The 25,021-nt window shown below is 38.7% G+C and overlaps 1 protein-coding gene, 1 long non-coding RNA gene and 3 pseudogenes across 3 annotated transcripts in view; 1 reads left to right on the top strand and 4 right to left on the bottom strand.

The window, feature by feature from the left end:
• The window catches only part of LOC110836404 (uncharacterized), a 343,621-nt gene that overhangs the window by 298,518 nt on the left and 20,082 nt on the right, over positions 1-25,021 (bottom strand). The window lies entirely within an intron of this gene.
• On the bottom strand, positions 2,222-2,503 carry LOC147872526 (signal recognition particle RNA; annotated as a pseudogene).
• On the top strand, positions 6,050-8,321 carry LOC147872525 (uncharacterized). Its single transcript, XR_015537156.1, has 2 exons — positions 6,050-6,526; positions 6,926-8,321. It is a non-coding gene; the product is annotated as an uncharacterized LOC147872525 (long non-coding RNA).
• On the bottom strand, positions 9,236-9,496 carry LOC147872524 (signal recognition particle RNA; annotated as a pseudogene).
• On the bottom strand, positions 17,859-18,119 carry LOC147872523 (signal recognition particle RNA; annotated as a pseudogene).

Below are 25,021 nucleotides of genomic sequence, written 5' to 3'. Positions count from 1 at the left end.
CTGCCATCAAGTATGGACACACTTGGGCGTATGTTTGTGTAACTTAATATTATCTTCCGAAGGATTAATTGTATTCTTGTTTTGTAACACAGTTTTCTTTTTTTTTGTAATTCTTGTTTTGTTTTTATCAATTTTTCACATTAAATTCATTTTGTTTGTTAACTTCAAATTTGATTGGGATTTAATTTAATTGATTGTTATGTTCAACTGCCTTCAATGTTCCTTGGTTTACCCACGAATACCTCGGGGCGTAGAATACACGAGCAACCGAGTCAGCGAGTATAAGGTGGACCGGAGTTTCGGTTCACGTGTGGGGCCTGGTGTCCTGTCGTGTTGTATCGTGTGGTTTGGTGTGTTGTGTGGTGTGTTCTGCAGTCGTGTCGCGTCGTGTCGTGTCGTGTGGTGTACTGTGGTGTGGGCCGACACCACACGACACGACACGACGCCACACGACACGACGCCACACGACACGACGACACACGACACGACGCCACACGACACGACACGACACGACGCCACACGACACGACGCCACACGACACGACGCCACACGACACGACGCCACACGACACGACGCGACACGACACTACACGACACGACACGACACGACACGACGCCACACGACACGACGCCACACGACACGACGCCACACGACACGACGCCACACGACACGACGCCACACGACACGACGCCACACGACACGACACGACACGACACGACACTACAGCATACGACACGACACGACAAGACACACCACGCGACACGTCAGCACACCACACGACACGACACTACACGACTGCAGAACACACCACACAACACACCAAACCACACGATACAACACGACAGGACACCAGGTCCCACACGCCCCACGCCCCACGCCACATACACACACCCAAACGCTCGCGCGCGCACGCAGCCACACACAAAGGAAGAATACATACAAACAAAATGAAAGTTTCGATATTCATTACATGTCCTTCTTCTTCTTCTTTACCACTACGGCCCTTTCAGTGTGTCAGCTTCTTCCAGAATTGGGTTCTTAGCCCGATGTCCAACCCCCATAGTCCTCCAGAAGTTTTTACTCAGGATTCTTTCCCTTAGAAGGATTGGTTTCTCTATTCCTATGCAGCCCCTTCAACCCTTGGTTTTCTGTCAGGGTTTTCCTTCCCTGTTTTAAAGAAGTAATTGTTTTGTTTGTTTGTTTGTTCCGAAATGTAAATCGATCAATCGATAAGGAAATGAATGATATTTTATTATCTTAATTATAATAAATTTTAAATAAAATTATATTGTGATCAGACGGATTAAGATAAATAATTGATATAATTGTTTTATTTCCATTGTCATAAATATTGTACAGATTTCTTCCAATTTTGGGCTGTGGTCTCCAGAAACCAAGTTTTATTGCTGGAGAGTGGCCATGTTTGAAGAATATTCAGATTTCATATTTATTAGAATGTGGAACAGGAAATATACCTTTTAGTTTTTAGTTTTCATTTTTATGTTTGATTAGTGGAGTTAGGCTTTGAAATTTTCTATTATGATATATATTTAAAAAATGCTTTTTCATAGGTTAAAAAGCATACATACAGATTATGTGAATTTAAAGTTAAATTTGATAAATTATGCATGGAAATAGTTAAATAAATGGAATGATTGTTAATTTATAAATAATGATAGTTCATCATATAAATTGGAGTATTAAAACATCAGTAGGTCTCACAAGTTCTCTGCAGAATATATTTGTTTTAATTTGGAATGAACATTCTTCTCCATAATTGCAAAATCTGTGAAGTGGCAATTCAGCCCTACTGGCTCTCGTGACTGGACCAAATTATCCCAGGCCGGGAGGTGGTACGGTTGTGGGATGGTAATAGCGGTTAAGCCAAAAAACTTAATAAATGAACCCCCGATTAAACAACAAGGGATATTTAATAAAAATATATATAAATTCAAAAGGAGAACAAACTCCCAAGGCTCAGGCTCCGGTAGGGGGTAACAACCCAAAAAATATCAGACCTATCTGTCTCCAAGCTGAGTCGTTCTCTGCCCGGCGGACACACACACACACACAGACTGTCTGCCCTGCTGTCTCATCTGGGTCTCGAAGCCGCCGACTCCAAAGAACTTCGAGAGAGCAGATAGGCTACTCGAGCCATGAGACATGGCTCATCCTCCCCCCCCCCCCAAAAAAAAGATCCCAGGGCCGGGGTTGTCGTAGTACAGGTGCCGGTAGCTCCGATCACAGGTGACTTCCGGTCTGCTCTAAAGCAGCTCCCAGTCTTCATGCGCGATCCCATTACAGCATCATACGGGTGAGTTTCCTCTCTGGCCCGATCCACCGCTCCTTAAACAACCTGGCCACCCCGGGCTCCCCCAGGGTGTCCATATTGATACCGAGCTTAGCTGTGGGACACAGAACACCAGAACTCCCAACCTCAAGTCATTTCTCAACACTTAGCCTCTAAGTAGTTGGATTACAGGAGTTCGTCACCACTCCCAGCACGTCGGAGCCCCAGCCCTGGCTTTCAACTTCGTTGTGGGCACCGAAAGTGCATACGCAGAGTCACGACCGAGTAGACACCCCCTCCCCCCCCAAAAATAAAAAAATAAAAAAATGAAAGTGACAGTGGAACCACGGTTCCGGAGAATTTGACGTAAATACGTCTTTACGGAAAGGAAGTTTATATACTGGCTTTCTGCTAAATATTTCCTTCATACATGCTTTACAATTCAGATAAGTTTGATTAAGACTTTGCTTATTTAACCTGAATTAGTTACGCTTAAGATGGGTCTGTGGTAGCTGAAATAACTTTTTTTTATTTTTACTATAAAAATTTTAAATTTCGTCGTCGTCAATAAATTACGTCATCAATCAACAATGTCAACAGATATTTGTTTATACTCTGCATTGTTGTGTTGGTATAGAAACACAACAATGCCGAGTAAACAAATAACGCTTCACAACAAAGAAATCAAAAAATACCAAGCCAGTCGCATTATCACTGCTCTACAAGCAGCACATCGTCCCCGAACAGCGACAGAAAACTATTTAAGAAGTGGAGAAAAGTGAGAGAAGGTAATCTGATACTGATAAGAATACTCATTCAAGTCAAACTGCTTACGAAAAATGACGCCTCTGTGTTTAAATTATATTTAGGCGATAAATACAATGAAAGGAAGGGGGTTAAAAGACTTGAGTAAGACACAAAACTAACCACCCCTTTGGGGGGGGGGTTAGTTTAGTTTTTTACTCAAGATTTTAACAAATTAATATACAAAAACCTCAGAATTTTAAATTTTAAAAAGAAATGCAAAACTTTCTTTACATATAGATTATAGATATACATAAAGCTTAAAAAATTTCAGCAGAGATGAAAGCATCTACGGAATAGTAAGAGTGAGTGAAGAGGTAATATTTCAATGCAGGCTTATACCTTTATATAATAACTTAGACTTTTAACTGTTGGAAGATTATTAAACAACTTGATACCTGTATAGTAGACTCCTTTTTCATATTTAGTAAGGTTAGGATTTGGCACATAGAGATCATGTTTCCATCTTGTATTTAAATTATGTACATCTGTATTTCTTTTAAATTTATCAAAGTTTTCCACCACACATGATAGACAGCAGAGTATAAATTCACTTGCAAGTGAAAGTATATTAAATTTACGAAATAATTTTCTACAAGATACCCTGCTTTTGACACCGGCCATTATTCTAATTAATTTGTTTTGCATGTAAAAAGTTGTCAGTGGAACCATGGTTCCGGATAATTAGACGTAAATACGTCACACCTGCTTTACAATCGAGTAAAGTTTGATTAAGACATTGCTTATTTAACTTGAATTAGTTACGCTTAAGATGGGTCTGTGGTAGCTGAATGTAATGTAAGGTAACTATGTAGGTAACCATTGTTGTTTATTTTTTGATAAACAGATGACGTTTCCCAGGTAACATATCAATGAAGTTTGACGTTTTCCAGGTAACATATCAATGAAGTTTGACGTTTCCCAGGTAACATATCAATGAAGTTTGACGTTTCCCAGGTAACATAACAATGGTTATGTTACCTAAGAAACTAATTGCTACGTGATCTGTTTACTCGTCATTGTTGTGTTACATTACCGCCGTCAACAATCCGCTTTCGTTATTGCGGAAAGAACTGAGCTGTGAATCGGTTGTAGAATAAGTGCGTCGTAGAATATATAATTTTGTGCTGGTAAAAACGTTTTAGAATATCACAGGTACTTATCTTATGTAAGAATTATTACATTACATTACATTATAGAGACGTATTTACGTCAGATTCTCCGGAACCGTGGTTCATCTGTCAACATTTCATATCTTATATTTCTGAATCTGTAGTATTACAGAATCTGAAAATCGTGTACAATGAACACAGAAAAATACGACCTTAAACACATCCGTATGTGTTTTGTATTGTTCACTGAGGTGAACTCTAGAAGCTGTGATGGTAAATAACTGTTGGGTGTGTTATAGCTTCATTGCTTAATTTAATTAACAGTAATATAAAAGTGATTTATATATTTTCAATTGTGTGTCTTTTAGATCCCGGTGACAGAAGTTGACGTCTTCAAACAATGTCAACAGATATTTGTTTATACTCTGCATTGTTGTGTTGGTATAGAAACACAACAATGCCGAGTAAACAAATAACGCTTCACAACAAAGAAATCAAAAAATACCAAGCCAGTCGCATTATCACTGCTCTACAAGCAGCACATCGTCTCCGAACAGCGACAGAAAACTATTTAAGAAATGGAGAAAAGTGAGAGAAGGTAATCTGATACTGATAATAATACTCATTCAAGTCAAACTGCTTACGAAAACTGACGCTTCTGTGTTTAAATTATATTTAGGCGATAAATACAATGAAAGGAAGGGGGTTAAAAGACTTGAGTAAGACACAAAACTAACCACCCCTTTGGGGGAGGGAGGGTTAGTTTAGTTTCTTACTCAAGATTTTAACAAATTAATATACAAAAACCTCAGAATTTTAAATTCTAAAAAGAAATGCAAAACTTGCTTTACGTATAGATTACAGATATACATAAAGCTTAAAAAATTTCAGCAGAGATGAAAGCATCTACGGAATAGTAAGAGTGAGTGAAGAGGTAATATTTCAATGCAGGCTTCAATACCTTTATATAATAACTAAGACTTTTAACTGTTGGTGGAAGATTATTAAATAACTTGATACCTGTATCGTAGACTCCTTTTTGATATTTAGTAAGGTTAGGATTTGGCACATAGAGATCATGTTTCCATCTTGTATTTAAATTATGTACACCTGTATTTCTTTTAAATTTATCTAAGTTTTCCACCACACATGATAGACAGCAGAGTATAAATTCACTTGCAAGTGGAAGTATATTAAATTTACGAAATAATTTTCTACAAGATACCCTGCTTTTGACACCGGCCATTATTCTAATTAATTTGTTTTGCATGTAAAAAGTTGTCAGTGGAACCATGGTTCCGGATAATTTGACGTAAATACGTCACACCTGCTTTACAATCGAGTAAAGTTTGATTAAGACATTGCTTATTTAAATTGAATTAGTTACGCTTAAGATGGGTCTGTGGTAGATGAATGTAATGTAATGTAATGTAAGGTAACTATGTAGGTAACCATTGTTTATTTGTTGATAAACAGATGACGTTTCCCAGGTAACATATCAATGAAGTTTGACGTTTCCCAGGTAACATATCAATGAAGTTTGACGTTTCCCAGGTAATATAACAATGAAGTTATGTTATCTAAGAAACTAATTGTTACGTAATCTCTTTACTCGGCATTGTTGTGTTACATTACTGCCGTCAACAATCCGCTTTCGTTATTGCGGAAAGCTCTGAGCTGTGAATCGGCTGTAGAATAAGTGCGTCGTAGAATAGATAATTTTGTGCTGGTAAAAACGTTTTAGAATATCACAGGTACTTATCTTATATAAGAATTATTACATTACATTACATTATAGAGACGTATTTACGTCAGATTCTCCGGAACCGTGGTTCATCTGTCAACATTTCATATCTTATATTTCTGAATCTGTAGTATTACGGAATCTGAAAATCGTGTACAATGAACACAGAAAAATGCAAACCCAAATTTTAGACCTTGAACACATTCGTATGTGTTTTGTATTGTTCACTGAGGTGAACTCTAGAAACTGTGATGGGTGTGTTATAGCTTCATTGCTTAATTTAATTAACAGTAATATAAAGTGATTTATATATTTTCAATTGTGTCTGTCTTTTAGATACCGGTGACAGAAGGTGACGTCTTCAAACAATGTCAAGAGATATTTGTTTATACTCTGCATTGTTGTGTTGGTATAGAAACACAACAATGCCGAGTAAACAAATAACGTAATAAATAAACAAATACGAAGCCAGTCGCATGATCACTGCTCTACAAGCAGCACATCGTCTCCGAACAGCGACAGAAAGCTATTTAAGAAATGGAGAAAAGTGAGAGAAGACGTACTGACACCAGCAAGGTAATCTGATACTGATAATAATACTCATTCAAGTCATACTGCGCATTCAAGGGTTAAAACACTTGGATAAGACACAAAACTAACCACCCCTTTGGGGGGGGGGGTTAGTTTAGTTTCTTACTCAATGTGGGAACTTCATACTTATGATTCAATTTAACATTTTAGATTGATTAATTCAAGGAGTATGAGATGGTTGAGACATGTACCGCACAAAATTTAACAGATTCAATTGACTTTATTTAGGTGGATGATCTGAACACGACAATGTACCTTAAGAGTTCCATAATATAAAGCAATGATTTTGACGTAAATACGTCTACACGGAAGGGTCATTCGGCGAAAAAGTGTAACGGAGATGTGTAGGATCCGTATCCGTAACGTCGTGTTTGTTTATTTCAGTCGTAATCCAGGGTGAGCCACAGGTACTGGGCGGGCGACAGGTGGCGGATAGTGATATGAGGGTTAGCTGCGAATAAGGGGCAGTCCCGGACCGAGGCGGCAAGACCGGAGAGCGTGGGAGTGTAGCTGGTGGCAGGCTACACCCATCAAATACCACATGAGCTCAGTGCCCCCACTGCCTTGTGGGTAGGGGAGGAATCCCCAAAGGCTAAGGGAAGGAAAACCCTAACAGAAAACCAAGGGTAGAAGGCGCTGCATAGGGATAGAGAAACCAGTCCTTCTAAGGGAAAGAACCCGGAATAAAAACTTATGGAGGACGGTGGGGGGGGTGCACATCGGACTACCAACCCAATTCTGGAAGAAGCTCACACACTGAAAGGGCCGTAGTGCTAGAGAAGAAGAGGTTGGAGCAGAAGCGCACATGTAATGAAGAAATTCGAAACTTTCATTTTGTTTGTATGTATTCTTCCTTTGTGTGTGTCTGCGTGCGCGCGCGAGCGTTTGGGTGTGTGTATGTGGCGTGGGGCGTGGGGCGTGTGGGGCCTGGTGTCCTGTCGTGTTGTATCGTGTGGTTTGGTGTGTTGTGTGGTGTGTTCTGCAGTCGTGTCGCGTCGTGTCGTGTCGTCGTGTGCTGTCGTGTCGTGTGGTGTACTGTGGTGTGGGCCGACACCACACGACACGAGACGACGCCACACGAGACGACGCCACACGACACGACGCCACACGACACGACGCCACACGAGAGGACGCCACACGAGACGACGCCACACGGGACGACGCCACACGAGACGACGCCATACGAGACGACGCCACACGAGACGACACACCACGCGACACGTCAGCACACCACACGACACGACACTACACGACTGCACACCACACCACACCACACCACACCACACCACACGACAAGACACCACCCCCACACCACGCCCCAGACGCCCCACACGCCACACACACACCCAAGCGCGCGCGCACACGCACACACACACACAGAGGAGGAAGACGTACAAACCTAATGAAAGTTTCGATATTCATTACATGTCCTTCTTCTTCTTCTTTACCACTACGGCCCTTTCAGTGTGTCAGCTTCTTCCAGAATTGGGTTCTTAGCCCGATGTCCAACCCCCATAGTCCTCCAGAAGTTTTATTCCGGGTTCTTTCCCTTAGAAGGATTGGTTTCTCTTTTCCTATGCAGCCCCTTCAACCCTTGGTTTTCTGTCACGGTTTTCCTTCCCTGTTTTAAAGAAGTAATTGTTTTGTTTGTTTGTTTGTTCCGAAATGTAAATCGATCAATCGATAAGGAATATGAATGATATTTTATTATCTTAATTATAATAAATTTTAAATAAAATTATATTGTGATCAGACGGATTAAAATAAATAATTGATATAATTGTTTTATTTCCATTGTCATAAATATTGTACAGATTTCTTCCAATTTTGGGCTGTGGTCTCCAGAAACCAAGTTTTATTGCTGGAGAGTGGCCATGTTTGAAGAATATTCAGATTTCATATTTATTAGAATGTGGAACAGGAAATCTACCTTTTAGTTTTTAGTTTTCATTTTTATGTTTGATTAGTGGAGTTAGGCTTTGAAATTTTCTATTATGATATATATTTAAAAAATGCTTTTTCATAGGTTAAAAAGCATACATACAGATTATGTGAATTTAAAGTTAAATTTGATAAATTATGCATGGAAATAGTTAAATAAATGGAATGATTGTTAATTTATAAATAATGATAGTTCATCATATAAATTGGAGTATTAAAACATCAGTAGGTCTCACAAGTTCTCTGCAGAATATATTTGTTTTAATTTGGAATGAACATTCTTCTCCATAATTGCAAAATCTTTGAGGTGGCAATTCAGCCCTACTGGCTCTCGTGACTGGACCAAATTATCCCAGGCCGGGAGGTGGTACGGTTGTGGGATGGTAATAGCGGTTAAGCCAAAAAACTTAATAAATTAACCCCCGATTAAACAACAAGGGATATTTAATAAAAATATATATAAATTCAAAAGGAGAACAAACTCCCAAGGCTCAGGCTCCGGTAGGGGGTTACAACCCAAAAAATATCAGACCTATCTGTCTCCAAGCTGAGTCGTTCTCTGCCCGGCGGACACACACACACACAGACTGTCTGCCCTGCTGTCTCATCTGGGTCTCGAAGCCGCCGACTCCAAAGAACTTCGAGAGAGCAGATAGGCTACTCGAGCCATGAGACATGGCTCATCCTCCCCCCCCTCCAAAAAATGCTCCCTGGGCCGGGGTTGTCGTAGTGCAGGTGCCGGTAGCTCCGATCACAGGTGACTTCCGGTCTGCTCTAAAGCAGCTCCCAGTCTTCATGCGCGATCCCATTACAGCATCATACGGGTGAGTTTCCTCTCTGGCCCGATCCACCCCTCCTTAAACAACCTGGCCACCCCGGGCTCCCCCCAGGGTGTCCATATTAATACCGAGCTTAGCTGTGGGACACAGAACACCAGAACTCCCAACCTCAAGTCATTTCTCAACACTTAGCCTCTAAGTAGTTGGATTACAGGAGTTCGTCACCACTCCCAGCACGTCGGAGCCCCAGCCCTGGCTTTCAGCTTCGTTGTGGGCACCGAAAGTGCATACGCAGAGTCACGACCGAGTAGACCCCCCCCACCAAAAAAAGAAAAAATGAAAGTGATAGTGGAACCACGGTTCCGGAGAATTTGACGTAAATACGTCTTTACGGAAAGGAAGTTTATATATTGGCTTTATTCTAAATATTCCCTTCATACATGCTGTACAATTGAGATAAGTTTATATCTTAATTGCATCATGCTTGTGTTCCTCAATACAGTACTTTTATTTTCCGTCGTTACACAAGCTTATTGTTAAAATCATATAAAATTTCACATAAAATTGTTACATTTTAAAATTGACGACATGTTTCGATATACAATTCTATCATCGTCAGGTCTATCAAAATTAAAATTAAAATCAAAACAAATGGGCCACATTCACATATATAGGAAAAGAAACCAAATATATAACAAAAACATTTAAAACAAATAACATAAAAATAGCATTTAGAACAAAAAACACTATAAAAAACATCTTGAAACAAAAACCACAAATAGACACAACAAATCAATACGAAAAACCAGGCATATATAGGTTAAAATGCAATGATTGCCCGTTAACCTATATAGGCCAAACTGGACGCACCTTTAATCAAAGATATAAAGAGCATATTACAGCAATAAAACATAATAAAGACCATTCAGCATATGCAAAGCATATATTAAACACAGGACATTCATACAACAAAATAGAACATACAATGGACATTATAAAAATAATACAAAACAAACGACATAGAGACACCATAGAGAAATATCATATACAAAGAACACATAAACAAAACCTTACACTAAACGACAGCAACATTTACACCAACAATCCGATATTTAACATTCTACAGTCCATTGACCCAACCCCCTAAACAACTTTCACCCAATATATATAGCCACACACGATACCTACAACTCAGTTGCTGTCTGCCATTCAATAACAACGGACACGCACCTCTTTTGCTTGTATTACGATATATTTGAGTAATTCCTTAAAATAATATAAAATTAGTGTAATATTATTCCATTTCCTATGTCGGGAGCCAGAATCACGATATGAAAATTAAAATTGATTTTGCAGATATAGGCACCCAGGCGCGTCTCCAAAATTAAATGAAAGAAGCCTGGAGATGTAATAAAAACGGATAAAAACAAAAGCAATATAAGCAGAGCAACAGATACACCAGATTTTAATTTTAATTTTGATAGACCTGACGATGATAGAATTGTATATCGAAACATGTCGTCAATTTTAAAATGTAACAATTTTATGTGAAATTTTATATGATTTTAACAATAAGCTTGTGTAACGACGGAAAATAAAAGTACTGTATTGAGAAAAGTTTGATTAAGCCTTTGCTTATTTAACCTGAATTAGTTACGCTTAAGATGGGTCTGTGGTAGCTGAAATATCTTTTTTTATTTTTACTATAAAAATTTGTGATTTCGTCGTCATCAATCAACAATGTCAACAGATATTTGTTTATACTCTGCATTGTTGTGTTGGTATAGAAACACAACAATGCCGAGTAAACAAATAACGCTTCACAACAAAGAAATCAAAAAATATCAAGCCAGTCGCATTATCACTGCTCCAGAAGCAGCAGACCGCAATCTTGATTATCGACTGACAGTTGGCTTAAAACATCAGAAAAGCGAAAGAAGACGTCATCAAGTATTTGAAGTACCAACTCCAACAACTTCACAAGGTAAACTGATCCTCATTCGATATATTACGATTACGAAAACTATTATGATCGATTTTAAGACGAAGATTTGCAAGGGTGGGGATGGACGTAGAAAGTTGACTGAACAAGAACAGCGACGTAAAGACGTAGAATATCAGATTAGAGAACGCGCTCCGGAAGGAGCGCCCTGCTCTAGTCTTCTACTATAAAAATTTGTGATTTTCGTTGTCTTCAGGAAATGACGTCTTCAAACAATGTCAACAGATATTTGTTTATACTCTGCATTGTTGTGTTGGTATAGAAACACAACAATGCCGAGTAAACAAATAACGCTTCACAACAAAGAAATCAAAAAATACCAAGCCAGTCGCATTATCACTGCTCTACAAGCAGCACATCGTCTCCGAACAGCGACAGAAAACTATTTAAGAAATGGAGAAAAGTGAGAGAAGGTAATCTGATACTGATAATAATACTCATTCAAGTCAAACTGCTTACGAAAACTGACGCCTCTGTGTTTAAATTATATTTAGGCGATAAATACAATGAAAGGAAGGGGTTAAAAGACTTGAGTAAGACACAAAAAAAAAACCCTCCGAAGGGGGGGGGGGTTAGTTTAGTTTCTTACTCAAAATTTTAACAAATTAATATACAAAAACCTCAGAATTCTAAATTTTAAAAAGAAATGCAAAACTTGCTTTACGTATAGATTATAGCTATACATAAAGCTTAAAAATGTTCAGCAGAGATGAAAGCATCTACGGAATAGTAAGAGTAAGTGAAGAGGTAATATTTCAATGCAGGCTTATACCTTTATATAATAACTTAGACTTTTAACTGTTGGAAGATTATTAAACAACTTGATACCTGTATAGTAGACTCCTTTTTGATATTTAGTAAGGTTAGGATTTGGCACATAGAGATCACGTTTCCATCTTGTATTTAAATTATGTACATCTGTATTTCTTTTAAATTTATCTAAGTTTTCCACCACACATGATAGACAGCAGAGTATAAATTCACTTGCAAGTGGAAGTATATTAAATTTACGAAATAATTTTCTACAAGATACCCTGCTTTTGACACCGGCCATTATTCTAATTAATTTGTTTTCCATGTAAAAAGTTGTCAGTGGAACCATGGTTCCGGATAATTTGACGTAAATACGTCACACTTGCTTTAAAATCGAGTAAAGTTTGATTAAGACATTGCTTATTTAACTTGAATTAGTTACGCTTAAGATGGGTCTGTGGTAGATGAATGTAATGTAATGTAATGTAAGGTAACTATGTAGGTAACCATTGTTGTTTATTTGTTGATAAACAGATGACGTTTCCCAGGTAACATATCAATGAAGTTTGACGTTTTCCAGGTAACATATCAATGAAGTTTGACGTTTCCCAGGTAACATATCAATGAAGTTTGACGTTTCCCAGGTAACATAACAATGGTTATGTTATCTAAGAAACTAATTGCTACGTGATCTGTTTACTCGGCATTGTTGCGTTACATTACTGCCGTCAACAATCCGCTTTCGTTATTGCGGAAAGAACTGAGCTGTGAATCGGCTGTAGAATAAGTGCGTCGTAGAATAGATAATTTTGTGCTGGTAAAAACGTTTTAGAATATCACAGGTACTTATCTTATGTAAGAATTATTACATTACATTACATTATAGAGACGTATTTACGTCAGATTCTCCGGAACCGTAGTTTCTCTGTCAACATTTCATAACTTATATATCTGAATATGTAGTATTACAGAATCTGAAAATCGTGTACAATGAACACAGAAAAATACGACCTTGAACACATCCGTATGTGTTTTGTATTGTTCACTGAGGTGAACTCTAGAAACTGTGATGGGTGTGTTATAGCTTCATTGCTTAATTTAATTAACAGTAATATAAAAGTGATTTATATATTTTCAATTGTGTGTCTTTTAGATCCCGGTGACAGAAGGTGACGTCTTCAAACAATGGCAACAGATATTTGTTTATACTCTGCATTGTTGTGTTGGTATAGAAACACAACAATGCCGAGTAAACAAATAACGTAATAAATAAACAAATACCAAGCCAGTCGCATGATCACTGCTCTACAAGCAGCACATCGTCTCCGAACAGCGACAGAAAACTATTTAAGAAATGAAGAAAAGTGAGAGAAGACGTACTAACACCAACAAGGTAATCTGATACTGATAAGAATACTCATTCAAGTCATTCTGCTTACGAAAACTGACGCCTCTTTGTTTAAATTATATTTAGGCGATAAATACAATGAAAGGAAGGGGTTAAAAGACTTGAGTAAGACACAAAATTAACCATCCCTTTGGGGGGGGGTTAGTTTAGTTTTTTACTCAAGATTTTAACAAATTAATATACAAAAACCTCAGAATTTTAAATTTTAAAAAGAAATGCAAAACTTGCTTTACGTATAGATTACAGATATACATAAAGCTTAAAAAATTTCAGCAGAGATGAAAGCATCTACGGAATAGTAAGAGTGAGTGAAGAGGTAATATTTCAATGCAGGCTTGAATACCTTTATAGCATAATTGTAGACTTTTAAATTGTTGGTGGAAGATTATTAAATAACTTGATACCTGTATGGTAGACTCCTTTTTGATATTTAGTAAGGTTAGGATTTGGCACATAGAGATCATGTTTCCATCTTGTATTTAAATTATGTACATCTGTATTTCTTTTAAATTTATCTAAGTTTTCCACCACACATGATAGACAGCAGAGTATAAATTCACTTGCAAGTGGAAGTATATTAAATTTACGAAATAATTTTCTACAAGATACCCTGCTTTTGACACCGGCCATTATTCTAATTAATTTGTTTTGCATGTAAAAAGTTGTCAGTGGAACCATGGTTCCGGATAATTTGACGTAAATACGTCACACCTGCTTTACAATCGAGTAAAGTTTGATTAAGACATTGCTTATTTAAATTGAATTAGTTACGCTTAAGATGGGTCTGTGGTAGATGAATGTAATGTAATGTAATGTAAGGTAACTATGTAGGTAACCATTGTTTATTTGTTGATAAACAGATGACGTTTCCCAGGTAACATATCAATGAAGTTTGACGTTTCCCAGGTAACATATCAATGAAGTTTGACGTTTCCCAGGTAACATATCAATGAAGTTTGACGTTTCCCAGGTAATATAACAATGAAGTTATGTTATCTAAGAAACTAATTGCTACGTGATCTGTTTACTCGGCATTGTTGTGTTACATTACTGCCGTCAACAATCCGCTTTCGTTATTGCGGAAAGCGCTGAGCTGTGAATCGGCTGTAGAATAAGTGCGTCGTAGAATAGATAATTTTGTGCTGGTAAAAACGTTTTAGAATATCACAGGTACTTATCTTATATAAGAATTATTACATTACATTACATTATAGAGACGTATTTACGTCAGATTCTCCGGAACCGTGGTTCATCTGTCAACATTTCATATCTTATATTTCTGAATCTGTAGTATTACGGAATCTGAAAATCGTGTACAATGAACACAGAAAAATGCAAACCCAAATTTTAGACCTTGAACACATTGGTATGTGTTTTGTATTGTTCACTGAGGTGAACTCTAGAAACTGTGATGGGTGTGTTATAGCTTCATTGCTTAATTAAATTAACAGTAATATAAAGTGATTTATATATTTTCAATTGTGTCTGTCTTTTAGATACCGGTGACAGAAGGTGACGTCTTCAAACAATGTCAACAGATATTTGTTTATACTCTGCATTGTTGTGTTGGTATAGAAACACAACAATGCCGAGTAAACAAATAACGTAATAAATAAACAAATACGAAGCCAGTCGCATGATCACTGCTCTACAAGCAGCACATCGTCTCCGAACAGCGACAGAAAACTATTTAAGAAATGGAGAAAAGTGAGAGAAGACGTACTGACACCAACAAGGTAATCTGATACTGATAATAATACTCATTCAAGTCATACTGCGCATTCAAGGGTTAAAACACTTGGATAAGACACAAAACTAACCACCCCTTTGGGGGGGGTTAGTTTAGTTTCTTACTCAATGGGGAACTTCATACTTATGATTCAATTTAACATTTTAGAGTGATTAATTCAAGGAGTATGAGATGGTTGAGACATGTACCGCACAAAATTTAACAGATTCAATTGACTTTATTTAGGTGGATGATCTGAACACGACAATGAACCTTAAGAGTTCCATAATATAAAGCAATGATTTTGACGTAAATACGTCTACACGGAAGGGTCATTCGGCGAAAAAGTGTAACGGAGATGTGTAGGATCCGTATCCGTAACGTCGTGTTTGTTTATTTCAGTCGTAATCCAGGGCGAGCCTCAGGTACTGGGCGGGCGACAGGTGGCGGATAGTGATATGAGGGTTAGCTGCGAATAAGGGGCAGTCCCGGACCGAGGCGGCAAGACCGGAGAGCGTGGGAGTGTAGCTGGTGGCAGGCTACACCCATCAAATACCACATGAGCTCAGTGCCCCCACTGCCTTGTGGGTAGGGGAGGAATCCCCAAAGGCTAAGGGAAGGAAAACCCTGACAGAAAACCAAGGGTAGAAGGGGCTGCATTGGGATAGAGAAACCAGTCCTTCTAAGGGAAAGAACCCGGAATAAAAACTTATGGAGGACGGTGGGGGGGGTGCACATCGGACTACCAACCCAATTCTGGAAGAAGCTCACACACTGAAAGGGCCGTAGTGCTAGAGAAGAAGAGGTTGGAGCAGAAGCGCACATGTAATGAAGAAATTCGAAACTTTCATTTTGTTTGTATGTATTCTTCCTTTGTGTGTGTCTGCGTGCGCGCGCGAGCGTTTGGGTGTGTGTATGTGGCGTGGGGCGTGGGGCGTGTGGGGCCTGGTGTCCTGTCGTGTTGTATCGTGTGGTTTGGTGTGTTGTGTGGTGTGTTCTGCAGTCGTGTCGCGTCGTGTCGTGTCGTCGTGTGCTGTCGTGTCGTGTGGTGTACTGTGGTGTGGGCCGACACCACACGACACGAGACGACGCCACACGAGACGACGCCACACGACACGACGCCACACGACACGACGCCACACGAGAGGACGCCACACGAGAGGACGCCACACGAGACGACGCCACACGAGACGACGCCACACGAGACGACACACCACGCGACACGTCAGCACACCACACGACACGACACTACACGACTGCACACCACACCACACCACACCACACCACACCACACCACACGACAAGACACCACCCCCACACCACGCCCCAGACGCCCCACACGCCACACACACACCCAAGCGCGCGCGCACACGCACACACACACACAGAGGAGGAAGACGTACAAACCTAATGAAAGTTTCGATATTCATTACATGTCCTTCTTCTTCTTCTTTACCACTACGGCCCTTTCAGTGTGTCAGCTTCTTCCAGAATTGGGTTCTTAGCCCGATGTCCAACCCCCATAGTCCTCCAGAAGTTTTTATTCCGGGTTCTTTCCCTTAGAAGGATTGGTTTCTCTTTTCCTATGCAGCCCCTTCAACCCTTGGTTTTCTGTCAGGGTTTTCCTTCCCTGTTTTAAAGAAGTAATTGTTTTGTTTGTTTGTTTGTTCCGAAATGTAAATCGATCAATCGATAAGGAATATGAATGATATTTTATTATCTTAATTATAATAAATTTTAAATAAAATTATATTGTGATCAGACGGATTAAAATAAATAATTGATATAATTGTTTTATTTCCATTGTCATAAATATTGTACAGATTTCTTCCAATTTTGGGCTGTGGTCTCCAGAAACCAAGTTTTATTGCTGGAGAGTGGCCATGTTTGAAGAATATTCAGATTTCATATTTATTAGAATGTGGAACAGGAAATCTACCTTTTAGTTTTTAGTTTTCATTTTTATGTTTGATTAGTGGAGTTAGGCTTTGAAATTTTCTATTATGATATATATTTAAAAAATGCTTTTTCATAGGTTAAAAAGCATACATACAGATTATGTGAATTTAAAGTTAAATTTGATAAATTATGCATGGAAATAGTTAAATAAATGGAATGATTGTTAATTTATAAATAATGATAGTTCATCATATAAATTGGAGTATTAAAACATCAGTAGGTCTCACAAGTTCTCTGCAGAATATATTTGTTTTAATTTGGAATGAACATTCTTCTCCATAATTGCAAAATCTGTGAAGTGGCAATTCAGCCCTACTGGCTCTCGTGACTGGACCAAATTATCCCAGGCCGGGAGGTGGTACGGTTGTGGGATGGTAATAGCGGTTAAGCCAAAAAACTTAATAAATGAACCCCCGATTAAACAACAAGGGATATTTAATAAAAATATATATAAATTCAAAAGGAGAACAAACTCCCAAGGCTCAGGCTCCGGTAGGGGGTAACAACCCAAAAAATATCAGACCTATCTGTCTCCAAGCTGAGTCGTTCTCTGCCCGGCGGACACACACACACACACAGACTGTCTGCCCTGCTGTCTCATCTGGGTCTCGAAGCCGCCGACTCCAAAGATCTTCGAGAGAGCAGATAGGCTACTCGAGCCATGAGACATGGCTCATCCTCCCCCCCCTCCAAAAAATGCTCCCTGGGCCGGGGTTGTCGTAGTACAGGTGCCGGTAGCTCCGATCACAAGTGACTTCCGGTCTGCTCTAAAGCAGCTCCCAGTCTTCATGCGCGATCCCATTACAGCATCATACGGGTGAGTTTCCTCTCTGGCCCGATCCACCCCTCCTTAAACAACCTGGCCGCCCCGGGCTCCCCCCAGGGTGTCCATATTGATACCGAGCTTAGCTGTGGGACACAGAACACCAGAACTCCCAACCTCAAGTCATTTCTCAACACTTAGCCTCTAAGTAGTTGGATTACAGGAGTTCGTCACCACTCCCAGCACGTCGGAGACCCAGCCCTGGCTTTCAGCTTCGTTGTGAGCACCGAAAGTGCATACGCAGAGTCACGACCGAGTAGACACCCCCCCACCAAAAAAAAAATGAAAGTGATAGTGGAACCACGGTTCCGGAGAATTTGACGTAAATACGTCTTTACGGAAAGGAAGTTTATATATTGGCTTTATTCTAAATATTCCCTTCATACATGCTGTACAATTGAGATAAGTTTGATTAAGACTTTGCTTATTTAACCTGAATTAGTTACGCTTAAGATGGGTCTGTGGTAGCTGAAATATCTTTTTTTTATTTTTACTATAAAAATTTGTGATTTCGTCGTCATCAATCAACAATGTCAACAGATATTTGTTTATACTCTGCATTGTTGTGTTGGTATAGAAACACAACAATGCCGAGTAAACAAATAACGCTTCACAACAAAGAAATCAAAAAATATCAAGCCAGTCGCATTATCACTGCTCCAGAAGCAGCAGACCGCAATCTTGATTATCGACTGACAGTTGGCTTAAAACATCAGAAAAGCGAAAGAAGACGTCGTCAAGTATTTGAAGTACCAACTCCAACAACTTCACAAGGTAAACTGATCCTCATTCGATATATTACGATTACGAAAACTATTATGATCGATTTTAAGACGAAGATTTGCAAGGGTGGGGATGGACGTAGAAAGTTGACTGAACAAGAACAGCGACGTAAAGACGTAGAATATCAGATTAGAGAACGCGCTCCGGAAGGAGCGCCCTGCTCTAGTCTTCTACTATAAAAATTTGTGATTTTCGTTGTCTTCAGGAAATGACGTCTTCAAACAATGTCAACAGATATTTGTTTATACTCTGCATTGTTGTGTTGGTATAGAAACACAACAATGCCGAGTAAACAAATAACGCTTCACAACAAAGAAATCAAAAAATACCAAGCCAGTCGCATTATCACTGCTCTACAAGCAGCACATCGTCTCCGAACAGCGACAGAAAACTATTTAAGAAATGGAGAAAAGTGAGAGAAGGTAATCTGATACTGATAATAATACTCATTCAAGTCAAACTGCTTACGAAAACTGACGCCTCTGTGTTTAAATTATATTTAGGCGATAAATACAATGAAAGGAAGGGGTTAAAAGACTTGAGTAAGACACAAAAAAAAACCCTCCGAAGGGGGGGGGGTTAGTTTAGTTTCTTACTCAAGATTTTAACAAATTAATATACAAAAACCTCAGAATTTTAAATTTTAAAAATAAATGCAAAACTTGCTTTACGTATAGATTATAGCTATACATAAAGCTTAAAAATGTTCAGCAGAGATGAAAGCATCTACGGAATAGTAAGAGTGAGTGAAGAGGTAATATTTCAATGCAGGCTTATACCTTTATATAATAACTTAGACTTTTAACTGTTGGAAGATTATTAAACAACTTGATACCTGTATAGTAGACTTCTTTTTCATATTTAGTAAGGTTAGGATTTGGCACATAGAGATCACGTTTCCATCTTGTATTTAAATTATGTACATCTGTATTTCTTTTAAATTTATCTAAGTTTTCCACCACACATGATAGACAGCAGAGTATAAATTCACTTGCAAGTGGAAGTATATTAAATTTACGAAATAATTTTCTACAAGATACCCTGCTTTTGACACCGGCCATTATTCTAATTAATTTGTTTTGCATGTAAAAAGTTGTCAGTGGAACCATGGTTCCGGATAATTTGACGTAAATACGTCACACTTGCTTTAAAATCGAGTAAAGTTTGATTAAGACATTGCTTATTTAACTTGAATTAGTTACGCTTAAGATGGGTCTGTGGTAGATGAATGTAATGTAATGTAATGTAAGGTAACTATGTAGGTAACCATTGTTGTTTATTTGTTGATAAACAGATGACGTTTCCCAGGTAACATATCAATGAATTTTGACGTTTTCCAGGTAACATATCAATGAAGTTTGACGTTTTCCAGGTAACATATCAATGAAGTTTGACGTTTCCCAGGTAACATAACAATGGTTATGTTACCTAAGAAACTAATTGCTACGTGATCTGTTTACTCGGCATCGTTGTGTTACATTACTGCCGTCAACAATCCGCTTTCGTTATTGCGGAAAGAACTGAGCTGTGAATCGGCTGTAGAATAAGTGCGTCGTAGAATAGATAATTTTGTGCTGGTAAAAACGTTTTAGAATATCACAGGTACTTATCTTATGTAAGAATTATTACATTACATTACATTATAGAGACGTATTTACGTCAGATTCTCCGGAACCGTAGTTCCTCTGTCAACAATTCATATCTTATATATCTGAATATGTAGTATTACAGAATCTGAAAATCGTGTACAATGAACACAGAAAAATACGACCTTGAACACATCCGTATGTGTTTTGTATTGTTCACTGAGGTGAACTCTAGAAACTGTGTTGGGTGTGTTATAGCTTCATTGCTTAATTTAATTAACAGTAATATGAAAGTGATTTATATATTTTCAATTGTGTGTCTTTTAGATCCCGGTGACAGAAGGTGACGTCTTCAAACAATGGCAACAGATATTTGTTTATACTCTGCATTGTTGTGTTGGTATAGAAACACAACAATGCCGAGTAAACAAATAACGTAATAAATAAACAAATACCAAGCCAGTCGCATGATCACTGCTCTACAAGCAGCACATCGTCTCCGAACAGCGACAGAAAACTATTTAAGAAATGAAGAAAAGTGAGAGAAGACGTACTAACACCAACAAGGTAATCTGATACTGATAAGAATACTCATTCAAGTCATTCTGCTTACGAAAACTGACGCCTCTTTGTTTAAATTATATTTAGGCGATAAATACAATGAAAGGAAGGGGTTAAAAGACTTGAGTAAGACACAAAATTAACCATCCCTTTGGGGGGGGGTTAGTTTAGTTTTTTACTCAAGATTTTAACAAATTAATATACAAAAACCTCAGAATTTTAAATTTTAAAAAGAAATGCAAAACTTGCTTTACGTATAGATTACAGATATACATAAAGCTTAAAAAATTTCAGCAGAAATGAAAGCATCTACGGAATAGTAAGAGTGAGTGAAGAGGTAATATTTCAATGCAGGCTTGAATACCTTTATAGCATAATTGTAGACTTTTAAATTGTTGGTGGAAGATTATTAAATAACTTGATACCTGTATGGTAGACTCCTTTTTGATATTTAGTAAGGTTAGGATTTGGCACATAGAGATCATGTTTCCATCTTGTATTTAAATTATGTACATCTGTATTTCTTTTAAATTTATCTAAGTTTTCCACCACACATGATAGACAGCAGAGTATAAATTCACTTGCAAGTGGAAGCATATTAAATTTACGAAATAATTTTCTACAAGATACCCTGCTTTTGACACCGGCCATTATTCTAATTAATTTGTTTTGCATGTAAAAAGTTGTCAGTGGAACCATGGTTCCGGATAATTTGACGTAAATACGTCACACCTGCTTTACAATCGAGTAAAGTTTGATTAAGACATTGCTTATTTAAATTGAATTAGTTACGCTTAAGATGGGTCTGTGGTAGATGAATGTAATGTAATGTAATGTAAGGTATCTATGTAGGTAACCATTGTTGTTTATTTGTTGATAAACAGATGACGTTTCCCAGGTAACATATCAATGAAGTTTGACGTTTCCCAGGTAACATATCAATGAAGTTTGACGTTTCCCAGGTAACATATCAATGAAGTTTGACGTTTCCCAGGTAATATAACAATGAAGTTATGTTATCTAAGAAACTAATTGCTACGTGATCTGTTTACTCGGCATTGTTGTGTTACATTACTGCCGTCAACAATCCGCTTTCGTTATTGCGGAAAGCGCTGAGCTGTGAATCGGCTGTAGAATAAGTGCGTCGTAGAATAGATAATTTTGTGCTGGTAAAAACGTTTTAGAATATCACAGGTACTTATCTTATATAAGAATTATTACATTACATTACATTATAGAGACGTATTTACGTCAGATTCTCCGGAACCGTGGTTCATCTGTCAACATTTCATATCTTATATTTCTGAATCTGTAGTATTACGGAATCTGAAAATCGTGTACAATGAACACAGAAAAATGCAAACCCAAATTTTAGACCTTGAACACATTCGTATGTGTTTTGTATTGTTCACTGAGGTGAACTCTAGAAACTGTGATGGGTGTGTTATAGCTTCATTGCTTAATTAAATTAACAGTAATATAAAGTGATTTATATATTTTCAATTGTGTCTGTCTTTTAGATACCGGTGACAGAAGGTGACGTCTTCAAACAATGTCAACAGATATTTGTTTATACTCTGCATTGTTGTGTTGGTATAGAAACACAACAATGCCGAGTAAACAAATAACGTAATAAATAAACAAATACGAAGCCAGTCGCATGATCACTGCTCTACAAGCAGCACATCGTCTCCGAACAGCGACAGAAAACTATTTAAGAAATGGAGAAAAGTGAGAGAAGACGTACTGACACCAACAAGGTAATCTGATACTGATAATAATACTCATTCAAGTCATACTGCGCATTCAAGGGTTAAAACACTTGGATAAGACACAAAACTAACCACCCCTTTGGGGGGGGTTAGTTTAGTTTCTTACTCAATGGGGAACTTCATACTTATGATTCAATTTAACATTTTAGAGTGATTAATTCAAGGAGTATGAGATGGTTGAGACATGTACCGCACAAAATTTAACAGATTCAATTGACTTTAGGTAGGTGGATGATCTGAACACGACAATGAACCTTAAGAGTTCCATAATATAAAGCAATGATTTTGACGTAAATACGTCTACACGGAAGGGTCATTCGGCGAAAAAGTGTAACGGAGATGTGTAGGATCCGTATCCGTAACGTCGTGTTTGTTTATTTCAGTCGTAATCCAGGGCGAGCCTCAGGTACTGGGCGGGCGACAGGTGGCGGATAGTGATATGAGGGTTAGCTGCGAATAAGGGGCAGTCCCGGACCGAGGCGGCAAGACCGGAGAGCGTGGGAGTGTAGCTGGTGGCAGGCTACACCCATCAAATACCACATGAGCTCAGTGCCCCCACTGCCTTGTGGGTAGGGGAGGAATCCCCAAAGGCTAAGGGAAGGAAAACCCTGACAGAAAACCAAGGGTAGAAGGGGCTGCATTGGGATAGAGAAACCAGTCCTTCTAAGGGAAAGAACCCGGAATAAAAACTTATGGAGGACGGTGGGGGGGGGTGCACATCGGACTACCAACCCAATTCTGGAAGAAGCTCACACACTGAAAGGGCCGTAGTGCTAGAGAAGAAGAGGTTGGAGCAGAAGCGCACATGTAATGAAGAAATTCGAAACTTTCATTTTGTTTGTATGTATTCTTCCTTTGTGTGTGTCTGCGTGCGCGCGCGAGCGTTTGGGTGTGTGTATGTGGCGTGGGGCGTGTGGGGCCTGGTGTCCTGTCGTGTTGTATCGTGTGGTTTGGTGTGTTGTGTGGTGTGTTCTGCAGTCGTGTCGCGTCGTGTCGTGTCGTCGTGTGCTGTCGTGTCGTGTGGTGTACTGTGGTGTGGGCCGACACCACACGACACGAGACGACGCCACACGAGACGACGCCACACGACACGACGCCACACGACACGACGCCACACGAGAGGACGCCACACGAGAGGACGCCACACGAGACGACGCCACACGAGACGACGCCACACGAGACGACACACCACGCGACACGTCAGCACACCACACGACACGACACTACACGACTGCACACCACACCACACCACACCACACCACACCACACGACAAGACACCACCCCCACACCACGCCCCAGACGCCCCACACGCCACACACACACCCAAGCGCGCGCGCACACGCACACACACACACAGAGGAGGAAGACGTACAAACCTAATGAAAGTTTCGATATTCATTACATGTCCTTCTTCTTCTTCTTTACCACTACGGCCCTTTCAGTGTGTCAGCTTCTTCCAGAATTGGGTTCTTAGCCCGATGTCCAACCCCCATAGTCCTCCAGAAGTTTTTATTCCGGGTTCTTTCCCTTAGAAGGATTGGTTTCTCTTTTCCTATGCAGCCCCTTCAACCCTTGGTTTTCTGTCAGGGTTTTCCTTCCCTGTTTTAAAGAAGTAATTGTTTTGTTTGTTTGTTTGTTCCGAAATGTAAATCGATCAATCGATAAGGAATATGAATGATATTTTATTATCTTAATTATAATAAATTTTAAATAAAATTATATTGTGATCAGACGGATTAAAATAAATAATTGATATAATTGTTTTATTTCCATTGTCATAAATATTGTACAGATTTCTTCCAATTTTGGGCTGTGGTCTCCAGAAACCAAGTTTTATTGCTGGAGAGTGGCCATGTTTGAAGAATATTCAGATTTCATATTTATTAGAATGTGGAACAGGAAATCTACCTTTTAGTTTTTAGTTTTCATTTTTATGTTTGATTAGTGGAGTTAGGCTTTGAAATTTTCTATTATGATATATATTTAAAAAATGCTTTTTCATAGGTTAAAAAGCATACATACAGATTATGTGAATTTAAAGTTAAATTTGATAAATTATGCATGGAAATAGTTAAATAAATGGAATGATTGTTAATTTATAAATAATGATAGTTCATCATATAAATTGGAGTATTAAAACATCAGTAGGTCTCACAAGTTCTCTGCAGAATATATTTGTTTTAATTTGGAATGAACATTCTTCTCCATAATTGCAAAATCTGTGAAGTGGCAATTCAGCCCTACTGGCTCTCGTGACTGGACCAAATTATCCCAGGCCGGGAGGTGGTACGGTTGTGGGATGGTAATAGCGGTTAAGCCAAAAAACTTAATAAATGAACCCCCGATTAAACAACAAGGGATATTTAATAAAAATATATATAAA

The sequence above is a fragment of the Zootermopsis nevadensis genome, unplaced genomic scaffold, assembly GCF_977971745.1.
Source record: "Zootermopsis nevadensis isolate Lab colony 2312 unplaced genomic scaffold, Znev_1.0 Znev_ptg000026l, whole genome shotgun sequence".
In the NCBI taxonomy this organism is placed as follows: domain Eukaryota; kingdom Metazoa; phylum Arthropoda; class Insecta; order Blattodea; family Termopsidae; genus Zootermopsis; species Zootermopsis nevadensis.
The sequence above is the reverse complement of the archived record's forward strand: the minus strand, read 5'-3'. Positions and strand labels throughout refer to the sequence as shown.